This window comes from Ochotona princeps, chromosome 10 (genome assembly GCF_030435755.1).
Source record: "Ochotona princeps isolate mOchPri1 chromosome 10, mOchPri1.hap1, whole genome shotgun sequence".
Classification (NCBI taxonomy): Eukaryota; Metazoa; Chordata; class Mammalia; order Lagomorpha; family Ochotonidae; genus Ochotona; species Ochotona princeps.
In genome coordinates this window covers 41,843,595-41,854,374 of record NC_080841.1, presented here as the reverse complement: position 1 = coordinate 41,854,374, position 10,780 = coordinate 41,843,595, and the positions used below count along the sequence as shown (strand labels likewise).

Below are 10,780 nucleotides of genomic sequence, written 5' to 3'. Positions count from 1 at the left end.
GGAAATTCATCAGCCCCTCCCCAACATTTTTTTTATTATAAATACAGGAATCAGAATAATCCTGAACATATTTTTATACTACTAGTAGTCAGCTCCCACACTGCTTCAAAACTTAACACAATTTGTGACAATATTCACTGTACCAGCTATTTTAAACAATTTCCACTGCAGCTCTTTTACTAAGCAAGATAGTTACAACATCCAATTGCTGTTTGTCCTTCTTGGGATTTTTACTTTTCAACAACACCTGTTTTCACCGCCATTTGACATGTCGTGCCATGCTTGCATCTTGTAAACTCGAATCCTACTTGGAGCATGCCAGGTTTATGTTTAAATGACAGTGCCTCAACAAGAGAAAGAAAAATTGTGCTGCATTTTTCCTTGTGGTACCTGAAGACATAATGGGTGTACATATATTAAATATATTCTTATAAATGTTTGGGTCATGTATACCAACTGGAATTCTTTACTGAATGTGTGGATGTTTTGCATTGCAATATTTAATCATGACATTAATATGAGTAGAAGGTTTTTAAGAAAAGTTTGAGATCCACTAAAATGAATTGTAGTATGTTTGTCCTTGTGGTGGCTGTGGAAGGTTCATATTTTCTTTGGACATTATTAGATTAGTTTCTGACATACAACTTTAATGCTATATGAATTTTGCATTTTGCTAAAACTGGTATGCTCTGTGGATGTATGAATAATTCCAGTGTAATTATTTATCCAATTCATACTAATTTTTGTTACAAATCTAACTGACAGAGGAGATTATGGGTATTTAGATCCACATTCTATTTTCAGGCTATAAATCCTGCTCTCATAATCTGTCCTAGATAGTCCAATAATCATGCCTCTCCACCTTGTAAATGTTGTATCTTCATCATCTTCAAGGCCCAACTAATTGTAGCATCACCTACTCCTTTTTGTCCTTTTTCAAATTCTTTCAACAAGCAAAAATTACGAGAAATGTGGACTCTATGGAGACCGCCATCTTCTAGAGCCCAACCAAGATGGTTGCTCCTTATTGAATGATGAGCTTGACGATATTATATTGACTAACAGAATATTTATATTATATAAGGACAGATATTTGGTATACTGGAATAGCCTGGTTTGAAATCCAGGCTTTGTTCCTGATTTCAGTTTCTTAATAATGCCCACAGCAAGAAGCAGCAATCTGTGGCGACTACAGTGTTTAGATTTCTGCTACCCAGATAGGAGGTTGACTCCTTGCTTTGGCCTGACAGAGCCCCAAATTTTGTGAGCGTTTAGTTCTCTCTTTCCTCTCCCTCTCTTTCTCTTTTTCTTTGAAAGGAAGGAGAGAAGGAAGGAAGGAAGGAAGAAAGGAAAGAAAAGAAGAGAAAAGAAAAAAGAAAGAAAAAAAGAAAGAAAGAATAAAAGAAAATAAAATGTTAAACCTACATATCATATCCATACAACAAAATACTAAATAGCCATTCAGGATGATGATAATTATTTATGTTGGCTTGCAATGCTGCCAAACTATTGCTATTAAATATGAAATCATATAGTCAGTATACATACATAACATTCAACTGTTTTTTATTTAACAAAAAATTTCTACATATGAATTTTTCTAGAAAGATATACTTCAAAATATCAGCTAGGATAACTGGGAATTTGGATTGCAAATGATTTTCATAATGTGATTACACTTCCATTTATTTGAATCTTTCATTTTAAAAAAATGTATGTATTTACTTATTTATTCAAAGGCAGAATGATAGAGAGGGAGACGTGGGGAGAAAGCAAGACGGAAAGAAAGAGTAGGTGTTTCCACATATTTGTTCACTTCCCAAATTCCTGGAGATAGACCACCCTGAAACCAGTCGGCAGAAAATTTTAGCAGATCCCCAAGTGATTGAGCCATCATCTGCTGTCTTCTCAGGCACATTAGCAGGAAGCTGGATCTGAAGCAGAGTAGTCAGGATTTAAACTGCCAGTGCAATGTGAGATGCCAGTGTTCTAAGCAATGATTTAACCCACCATGCCTCAAAGTCCACTTCTAAATCATTTCACTTTCAATAAAAGTATTTTTCATGTTTAAATTCCGAAATACTAATTGTACTTTTAAACAGCTTTAATTCCTTTAGTAGATACAATGTTATATTGTTGTATTACAAATAAAGTTGCTAAGGAATAAATGCATTCTGAAGAATAAAGAATAATGCATTCTAATTTTAATAGTGTATAAAATGAAGAGTCATTGGTTTTTCAGAAAGAGCAGAGGAATGAAGCCAGAATTTTGGCAAAATAAGTAAAACCTCTGCAATACTGACATTCTGTATGGGCTCCAATTCAAGTCCCCACTGCTCCTCTTCCAATCTAGTTCCCTACTAAGAGCCTGAAAAGAAAAACAGTGACTTCAGCCTGACCCAGCCCTGGCTGTTGTGACCATCTGGGGAACAAGCAAGCAGAAGGGAGAACTCTGTCTCTCTTTTTCCCCCTCTCTCATTTCTTGTTCCTTCATTCCTCCTTCCTTCCCTCCCTGTAACTGACTTGCAAATAAATAAGTCTTTAACACAGCAAACAAAGCTAAGGGAAAGCCTGGCATGGTCTGGAAATACAATATTTTAAAAAAAGATTTTGGAATATCAAATAGAGAAGTCTGAGTGCTAACTTCATGGCACTATAAATTTCTATTTTTCTTTTTATTGTTGATTTTGTATTATGACTTTTCATTTAAGGGGATGTACAGTAGCTGTGAAATGGAGACTAACATCTAGATGTGAGGATACAATGTAGTATGCATTTCTACTTCCAGACAAAGATGGACTTACAATGAAACTGTTCACTATATCTTGACAATAGGATGCTGGACTCTCTTCCATTGTCCATGCCCACAATGATGGACATATGACTGTGTATGAAGAACTATACTTTAGTAATGATATAGAGGAACAGGGTGGGGGAGGGAATTGGGAAGGGGATAAGGGAAATGCCAGGAACCTATGGAACTGTATCATAAAATGATAATAATAATAAAATGTAAAAAATAAAGCTTTGTAAGGTATCTGAAAATGAAGAGAAACACTGGCAAAACTAACCAAAACATTAATCAAGTGCCTTCTGTTTAAGAGAATTATTTTAGTTGTACTTGGCAGACTCACCAAGCCATAACAGTTTTTATTTTCTTAATTTACTCATTTCAGTGATTTAAGAGTCCCAGAGTTAACTTTTTTCAAATGTGTGACCCGGGACTCACTGGTGATCCAGTCCTGGTTTCCTTGTCCCCATTTCTTGCTCTTGACGTCATCTCCATGCAGACTGCTCTGTGTGAGTGCTTCTATGAAAGGTTCCAATGTTGTTCATCATTGGAACACAGTGGGGAAAAGGAAGTGTTCCTGCCAGAACAATTGTAAAACATTTCCTGATGTGGAATTGTGTTTCCATCCAATTTCTTTTCCCTGGGAGAGGAAATACTGTTGTTTTAAACTAGAAATGGAATTAATGCACAGTCACGTCTCAAGAACAGGGGTTAGGGTTCTCCGCTGAGGAGAAATAATGTCAATTTTTTTACCTAAGAAAATTGAATGAATTCTTGGTGGCAAAATCATAACATGCAGAAAGAGATGGTGAAAGACCTCTAGAAGATGATTTCAACAACTTTAAAAAAAAACCCTGTAAAACATACCCTTAGCCACAAAAATTATCACACATGAGAAATCAACTATACTTCTGAGAAAAATACTTGTGAATAGAGACTCAAGAACACCAGGTCTGGTGCGGTGGTACAGTTAAGCTAAAATCGCTGTGTGCAGTCTTGGTATTCCATGTGAGTGCTGGTTTGAGTTCTGGCTGCTTCCTTTCCCATCCAATTCCCTGCTAATGGTCTGGGAAAATAGTAGAGAGGACCGAAGTTCTTGGGACCCTGCACTCACGTGGGAAACCCTGAAGAAGCTTCTGGCTCCTGGATTTGGAACACCTTAGCTCTGGCCACTGCAGCCATTTAGGGAGTGAAACAATGGATGGAAGATCTCCCTCTCTCTCTCTGCCTATCTCTTCTTCTCTGTGTAACTCTACCTTTCTAATATACATAAATAAATCTTTAAAAACAAAAATGCCTCAGAATACCAACCTGTAAATTAATTACAGATAACCAATGTATCTTGGAGAAGGAAATACTGCAGTTATGTTCAGATGATGAGTCACACATCAGCCCTGCATTTAGTGGTTCCAGCAATAATCTGATGGTTCAAAATACTCCTGTGCAGTCCAGGCTTTTCTGAATTCTTGAGTTTTAAGCACATCACTAACTAATTAGTCTTCCAGCCTTACAGCAAAGATCTGAGGCTTTGCAACAAAGGTTCTAGTATTGTGATAAAAATAATAATTTGATTACCATTTGAAATGCCCTTCCATTGGGTTTTTGAGCCATTCTTTTCCTCTTGAACATATATAATGGAAAACATCTTTGTAATTATTCCCAAGTGCTGAAACTTTAATCTCCATTGTGTAATTGAAATTTCCTCTGCAGCTGAGTGGTTTCTGGATTCTCAATAGGCTAAGAGTATCTGAATGTTGATCATGCCCTTAGGGGGGACCAGTATATATATATGTGCGTATATATATTTATTGTGAACCTTTTAAAGAAACACTAATTGTGTTTTCTCTCATGCTTGAAAGTCTGAAAATCTATGCATTGATCAAATATGTATTGAAGATGATTTTATACCAGTAAAGGGCAGCATAACATTTGTCACATTAAAAGCTGGTTGTACAGTAGTAATACAAATAGGCATAAGTCTCTGTCATTAAAGACCCTAACGAAAACAGAGAATATGTAAAGAACATAAACCAACAAGGAAAAAACTATTGATACACAAAATTATATATCATAATAAACAATAAAGATATTAATGAGATGCAGTGACAGAAAAGAATAGGGTATGTGAAAAGTGGGATTATGTGTGTATGCCATAATACATTTAAATAGAATAATGATGGACTTGTGACTATTGAAGAAGGCCTGTACTATTATTACAAGGGAAAACAGTTGAGAGGAGGGGAGATGGGCATGGAGGAAGGGGACATCCCTGAGCCTAGGGAACTGTATCATGAAAAATACAAATTAAAAATAAATACACCTAATTTAATTAGATTGTCACACTTCTGCCCTGAAGAAGTGTCATTTAAATGGAAAACTGGAGCATAAGGTATATGATGCAATGAGCAGTGCAAGAAGTGCTCCATGTGAGGAAGTGAGAGAACCCTTTCCAGGGAAGAGCATGAGCAGAGGCCTGGGTTATGAACAAGTTCTCTATGTTAGGGAACAAAGGGGAGCACAGTGTATGTGAAGGACTAGAGAGAATATGCATTTTCAGAGATAAGTAGAGGGTCAATGACACAGGATCCAATAGGGCTATGATAGGAACCCTTGGCATTTGAGAGAAAATCATTGAGTTCACAAACAGAATGTAGCCTGATTTGTATTTTTAAAACATCATCTTGTCTGCTATGCAATAATAGATTGAAAGAGGCCAGAGTAAAAATGGCAGGTCACTGACTAGATTACTACTCAACTGTGGTAAGGGGATAAGTGGTTTATTTCAAAACATGTGCTGTTAGTAGCCCCAAGATACTGGAGTAATGGGTTGGATGTGAATTGTGAATGGAAGGGAAGATGATGCCAGTAATCTTGCTTGTCCAAAAGAGATGGTGGTGACTTACTGAGGCTGGGAAGATTCATCAGTGAGCATGCTGACTAGATAAAGGTGGTACACTCAAACAGGGTCACTGAGAGGAGAGAACTAGAAGATGGAAACATTTCACATGGGCACCGGTTCTAATCCCAGCAGCCTCACTTCCCATCCGGCTCTCTCCCTGTGGCCTGGGAAAACAGTCAAGGACAGCCCAAAGCCATGGGACCCTGCACCCGCGTGGGAGACCTGGAGGAAGTTCCTGGCTCCTGGCTTTGGATTGGCTCAGCTCTGGCTGTTATGGCCGGTTGGGGAGTGAATCAGCAGACAGAAGATCTTCCTCTCTGTCTTTCCTCCTCCTCTCTCGTATCTCTGGCTTTCCAATAAAAATACATCTTTAAAAAAAAATTATGTGGAACAAAAAACCAAGAATAATAAAGAAATAACATTTTTCCAAGTGTTATCCAAAGATCTCTAAGACTCCCCAAGACCCATTTATAGAGTGTGAGAAAGGTCCATGAGACATAGATGGGGTATTATTTGCCATTTTTATTCTCTTTCTCTCACTAGTGCATCATGGATTTTTCCAGAAGCCACATACTGAATGACATTATAGTAGATTGAATGTGGAAGCAGATATGAGACTCAAGCTGCTTCCCAATTAACAACACAGCAAAAAAAAATTATAAAATGTGAAAAATGTAAAATAGAAATTTTAATGATTAGACACTTTATTTTTTTTTTTTTTTTAAATTTATTTTATTTTTATTACAAAGTCAGATATACAGAGAGGAGGAGAGATAGAGAGGAAGTGGAGCTGCCGGGATTAGAACCAGTGACCATATGGGATCCTGGTGCATTCAAGGCGAGGACTTTAGCCATTAGGCCACGCCACCAGGCCCGATGATTAGACACTTTATAATAAAAAATGTAACATATACCACATTTATTAATGTTACTTTTAAAGGCCTCATGAACATCATAAAGCTTTTTCATTTGAATTTCTGGATGAACACACACACACGTGGACAACAGCTCTTTGGAGCCCTCACTTATCGTCAGTAATTTCTAAGAATATGAAAGATTCCGGGGACCAAAAATTTGGAAAGTGCTTGTTGTGACAGCCTATAAAAATAAAGAAAATAGAAGGTTGACTTTCTCTTCTGGATGTTGACTTATTGTTAGGCTAGAATAGATAAATATAGCAGTAAAAATCAAAATGGCTAACATAACATTTGCCAGTTTTTGAGTGCTGTGTGAGAAACTGCTGATGGTATAGTAATTGGATCAACTACATACTTTGCAAAGTGAATTGGCAGGACAGCTGATGATCATACCTTAGGACCTGCTGTTTCCAAGTCCAGAAAGAAATTGGAGCACAGAATCACAGAGAGACAAGAACATGAACCACAGCACTGGCTCTTATATTTTTTAAAGATTTATTTATTTTTATTGGAAAGACAGATTTACAGAGAGAAAGACAAAAACATATTTATATGCTGGTTCACTCCCCAACTGGCAGCAATGGCTGTAGCTGAGCAAATCTGAAGTCAGGAGCCAGGAGCTTCTTCCTGGTCTCCCATGCTGATGCAGGGTCCCAAGGCATTGGACCATCTTTCACTGCTCTCCAAGGGCACAAGCAGGGAGCTGGATGGGAAGTGGAGCAGCCAGGACATGAACTGGTGTTCCTGTGGGATCCTAGTCATGCACGGCGAGGATTTAGCCACTGAGCCATCATGCCAAGCCCTGCAGCACTTCTTTTAACCAGAGAAGCCTAGAAACAACTTCCTCATCCCTCCATGGAAATGGGAAACAGATAAATAATTCTAAAGTAACATTACTCTTTGCAAGAGGGGACAATAAAAAAAAGTGAGGGAGGGAAATAAAATGACTTTCAGTTGTGTCTGTATGGTTTGTTTATGAGAGAGGAAAGGGGTATCAGAGGGTGAGAGAGAGGGAGAGGGAGAGAGAGAGGAAGTATAAACAGCACACTGTAAACATTGGGTTAAATCTGGATGCTGTATACATAGGAGCTTGTATTATTTGTATTCTTTTGAATATTTGAAATCTTGCAAGATAAAAATAAGTGAATGCAACCACAGCTTTGCGATGCAACATACTCATTTACATTCTTGTTGTTAATGTACACAATGAAACTCATTGCCTATCAAGAGAATGTTTAAATTTAAATTCAGGCAAAAAGTGGTCTAAATATATATACCGTAGTCTAGCTATTCCTAACACTCTGATGGTGTTAAACGAAGTGTTATTTGTTGTGAATTTTATAGACTGGCTATTTGAAGACATGTGGATGAAGGCTGGAGAGTGTTTCAATCTTTGGGTACCTCTAAGGAAATGCCATATGTTGGAATAGTTGTCTGCCAGAAAAACATCCGCTGTGAAAGTGCATCCTTCTGATAAAGTCCTCTTACATAACTTGCCACTGGACCAATTTCAGAGACCAGGGAAACATCAAGAATGGGCAATGTTATCTCCCTGGTTTGTGTTCCATTCTTAACCAAGAAGGACCCAAAGATAAATAGCTGAAAGAACTAATTTGAGAAATCATTGGGAGTTTTAGCCTTGTTTTATTGCTTTGGATATTTGAGGACTAAGTAAGCTAGTTCATGAAACATTATTTCCAGGGCTCCCAAATTTCTGAATGGCAAAATGGCTCTTAAGTAGTGTCTAAGGGCTTTCCGCCCAGGGTCATCCCCTGCTGTCTCTCAGAGTGCGCATTAGCAGGAGGCTGGTATCAGAAGCCAAGTCCAGACTTTAAGCTGCATTCCAATAACAGAATGTTGGCATTCCAACTGATAGATTTACTGGTGTGCCAAATTCCCGCTCCTGTAAATTTTATACACCTGGGGCCCGGCGGCGTGGCCTAGCGTCTAAAGTCCTTGCCTTCAGCGCGCCGGGATCCCATATGGGCGCCGGTTCTAATCCCGGCAGCTCCACTTCCCATCCAGCTCCCTGTTTGTGGCCTGGGAAAGCAGTCCAGGACAGCCCAAAGCATTGGGACACTGCACACGCGTGGGAGACCCGGAGGAGGTTCCTGGTTCCCGGCATTGGATCGGCGCGCATCGGCCCGTTGCGGCTCACTTGGGGAGTGAATCATCGAACGGAAGATCTTCCTCTCTGTCTCTCCTCCTCTGTATATCTGACTTTGTAATAAAAATAAATCTTTAAAAAACTTTTTATACACCTGGATGGTAGAGGCACAATCCCAAACTACCAATCTTAATTCACTTCTTGATATAGATGTATTTTACCAGCACTCTCTCCTTCAACTTACTAATGAGTAAGAAAGAGCTGAAAGAAAAGTCTGAGGTTACACTATCTTCTATTTTCTGTGTATGTCATCTATGGGATGTTTTCATCTGAAGTGTTTGGCTAACACAGGAAAGTGATAATGAATGAAAAATGAGTTGATGGAATTTCTTGGTCATTTATGTTTCTTAGAACACTACTGCATTCTTTCTTTGTGTGAAGTAAGTTCTGTTTCATAAAATGTGTGCCCTGTCAATGCTATCAGCACCTGCTTTACCCAGATTAAGATATAACTCATCTATCTGGGGTGGTATACCTTGAGGCTCACTGAACTGCCACACATCGGAGGGCTCACAAAAATTCCATGTTTGTGGAGTGTCATGAACACAAAGAGAATGGTGAAGATGCACACTCTCTTCAAGCACTCGTTCCATTGTCTCAGATCAGATTTGGATTTGTATGTTTATGCACTGCAAGATAAATTTATGAGAGGTGGCAGTAATAGAGTAAGAAACCAAGTGCAAGGCTTTTCTGGGCATGGGGCACTGCATGGAAAATATATGTGTCATGGAAATAGCAATGCGAGATGTGAGATGCAGTCCCAAGGAATGTCAGCTAGAGACCTATTACACATACCTCCCCTGCTCATGTACATATTTCAGTCTCCACTGGGTTTCTCTCGAAAGTTCTAAGAGAAAATTACTAAAATTTTAATTATGGAAATAGCAGAAAAATCACAGGGTCCTACCGAGTAAAAGTTTTATAATTCTTTACATGCATCTGCTCATGAAGGCAAACCTAGTGACCTTTTTCATCCCTCCTTTTTAGGGGACCTAGTGTGATTAGAGCATTCTTTAGTCTGCCCACCACAAAGCCCAAGTTATGGCTATTATTGCACACTAATAAAGCTGTAAAAGTTACAGGATAGCTCTTTCTATCTTAACTACTTCTAAAGAGCTGTACTTTAAGTTGTCAGGAATCTACTTTTCCTTAAAGTCACAGGACTCCTCACTTTTGGTTGAGGTGTAGGATGGGGTATAGGATGGCAAAGTTTATCAAAGAGAGAGAATAGCATTGAATTGACATGGAGGTTATTAACAGTCAAGTTTAGGAGACCAGGAGGTTCATGATGTCCTTTAATTAGGAGATGTGTTAGTCACCTTGTTTCTGGAAGACCAGTTAAGAAGACATGTGAGGCAGGAGCACTGACACACTGTATCTTAACCTTATATATCCTCTCCTGGCACATATTCCCCTATGTGTAGGAAGGTAAACTGATACACTGTACAATAAAACAACATGTATACTACTTATACAACCTCTTATCTAATCCTTATAACTTTATGAAATAAATAGCATTACTCACTCCATCCTAAAGCAAAAATTCCCCCTGGGAAAATTTTCTATGGTTAAGAGAAAGCATGTGGAGAAGCCAGGCCTCAAACAACTCTCTGATCCTAGCCCAGTTAGTAATAGCTTTCCCAGGAAATGGAGAGTGAATTCTCATATCTTTTAATTAATTAGCTTTTGGAGTAGTGTTTTCAACATAAATGTTACAGAGCAGCTTCCAGAAACAAATGTGTGTTTGCTGTTTCTAGGTAGGAACCTGGAGTAGAATTTTTCAATAGCATGTTTTATTTAAAACCTATTTTATAAATATAAAGTGATGCTGGAAAGAGTCTAGTAGGGAGAGGCAGCAGACTAACAAGCTGCATTTTTCTGGACCATGGAACTTATTTATAAAATGAAGGAGCTGAGCTATATAATGTATAAAGTATTTTATAGCTGCAAATTCCTATGGAGTTAATCTTTCTTTTCTAACAACCTCAGCTCTTATTAAATACTAC

General features: G+C 38.3%; 1 pseudogene; it reads right to left on the bottom strand.

The window, feature by feature from the left end:
* Positions 1-553: 553 nt before the first annotated feature.
* Positions 554-9,367, bottom strand: LOC118759105 (ubiquitin-conjugating enzyme E2 variant 2-like; annotated as a pseudogene).
* Between the last annotated feature and the right edge of the window lie 1,413 nt (positions 9,368-10,780).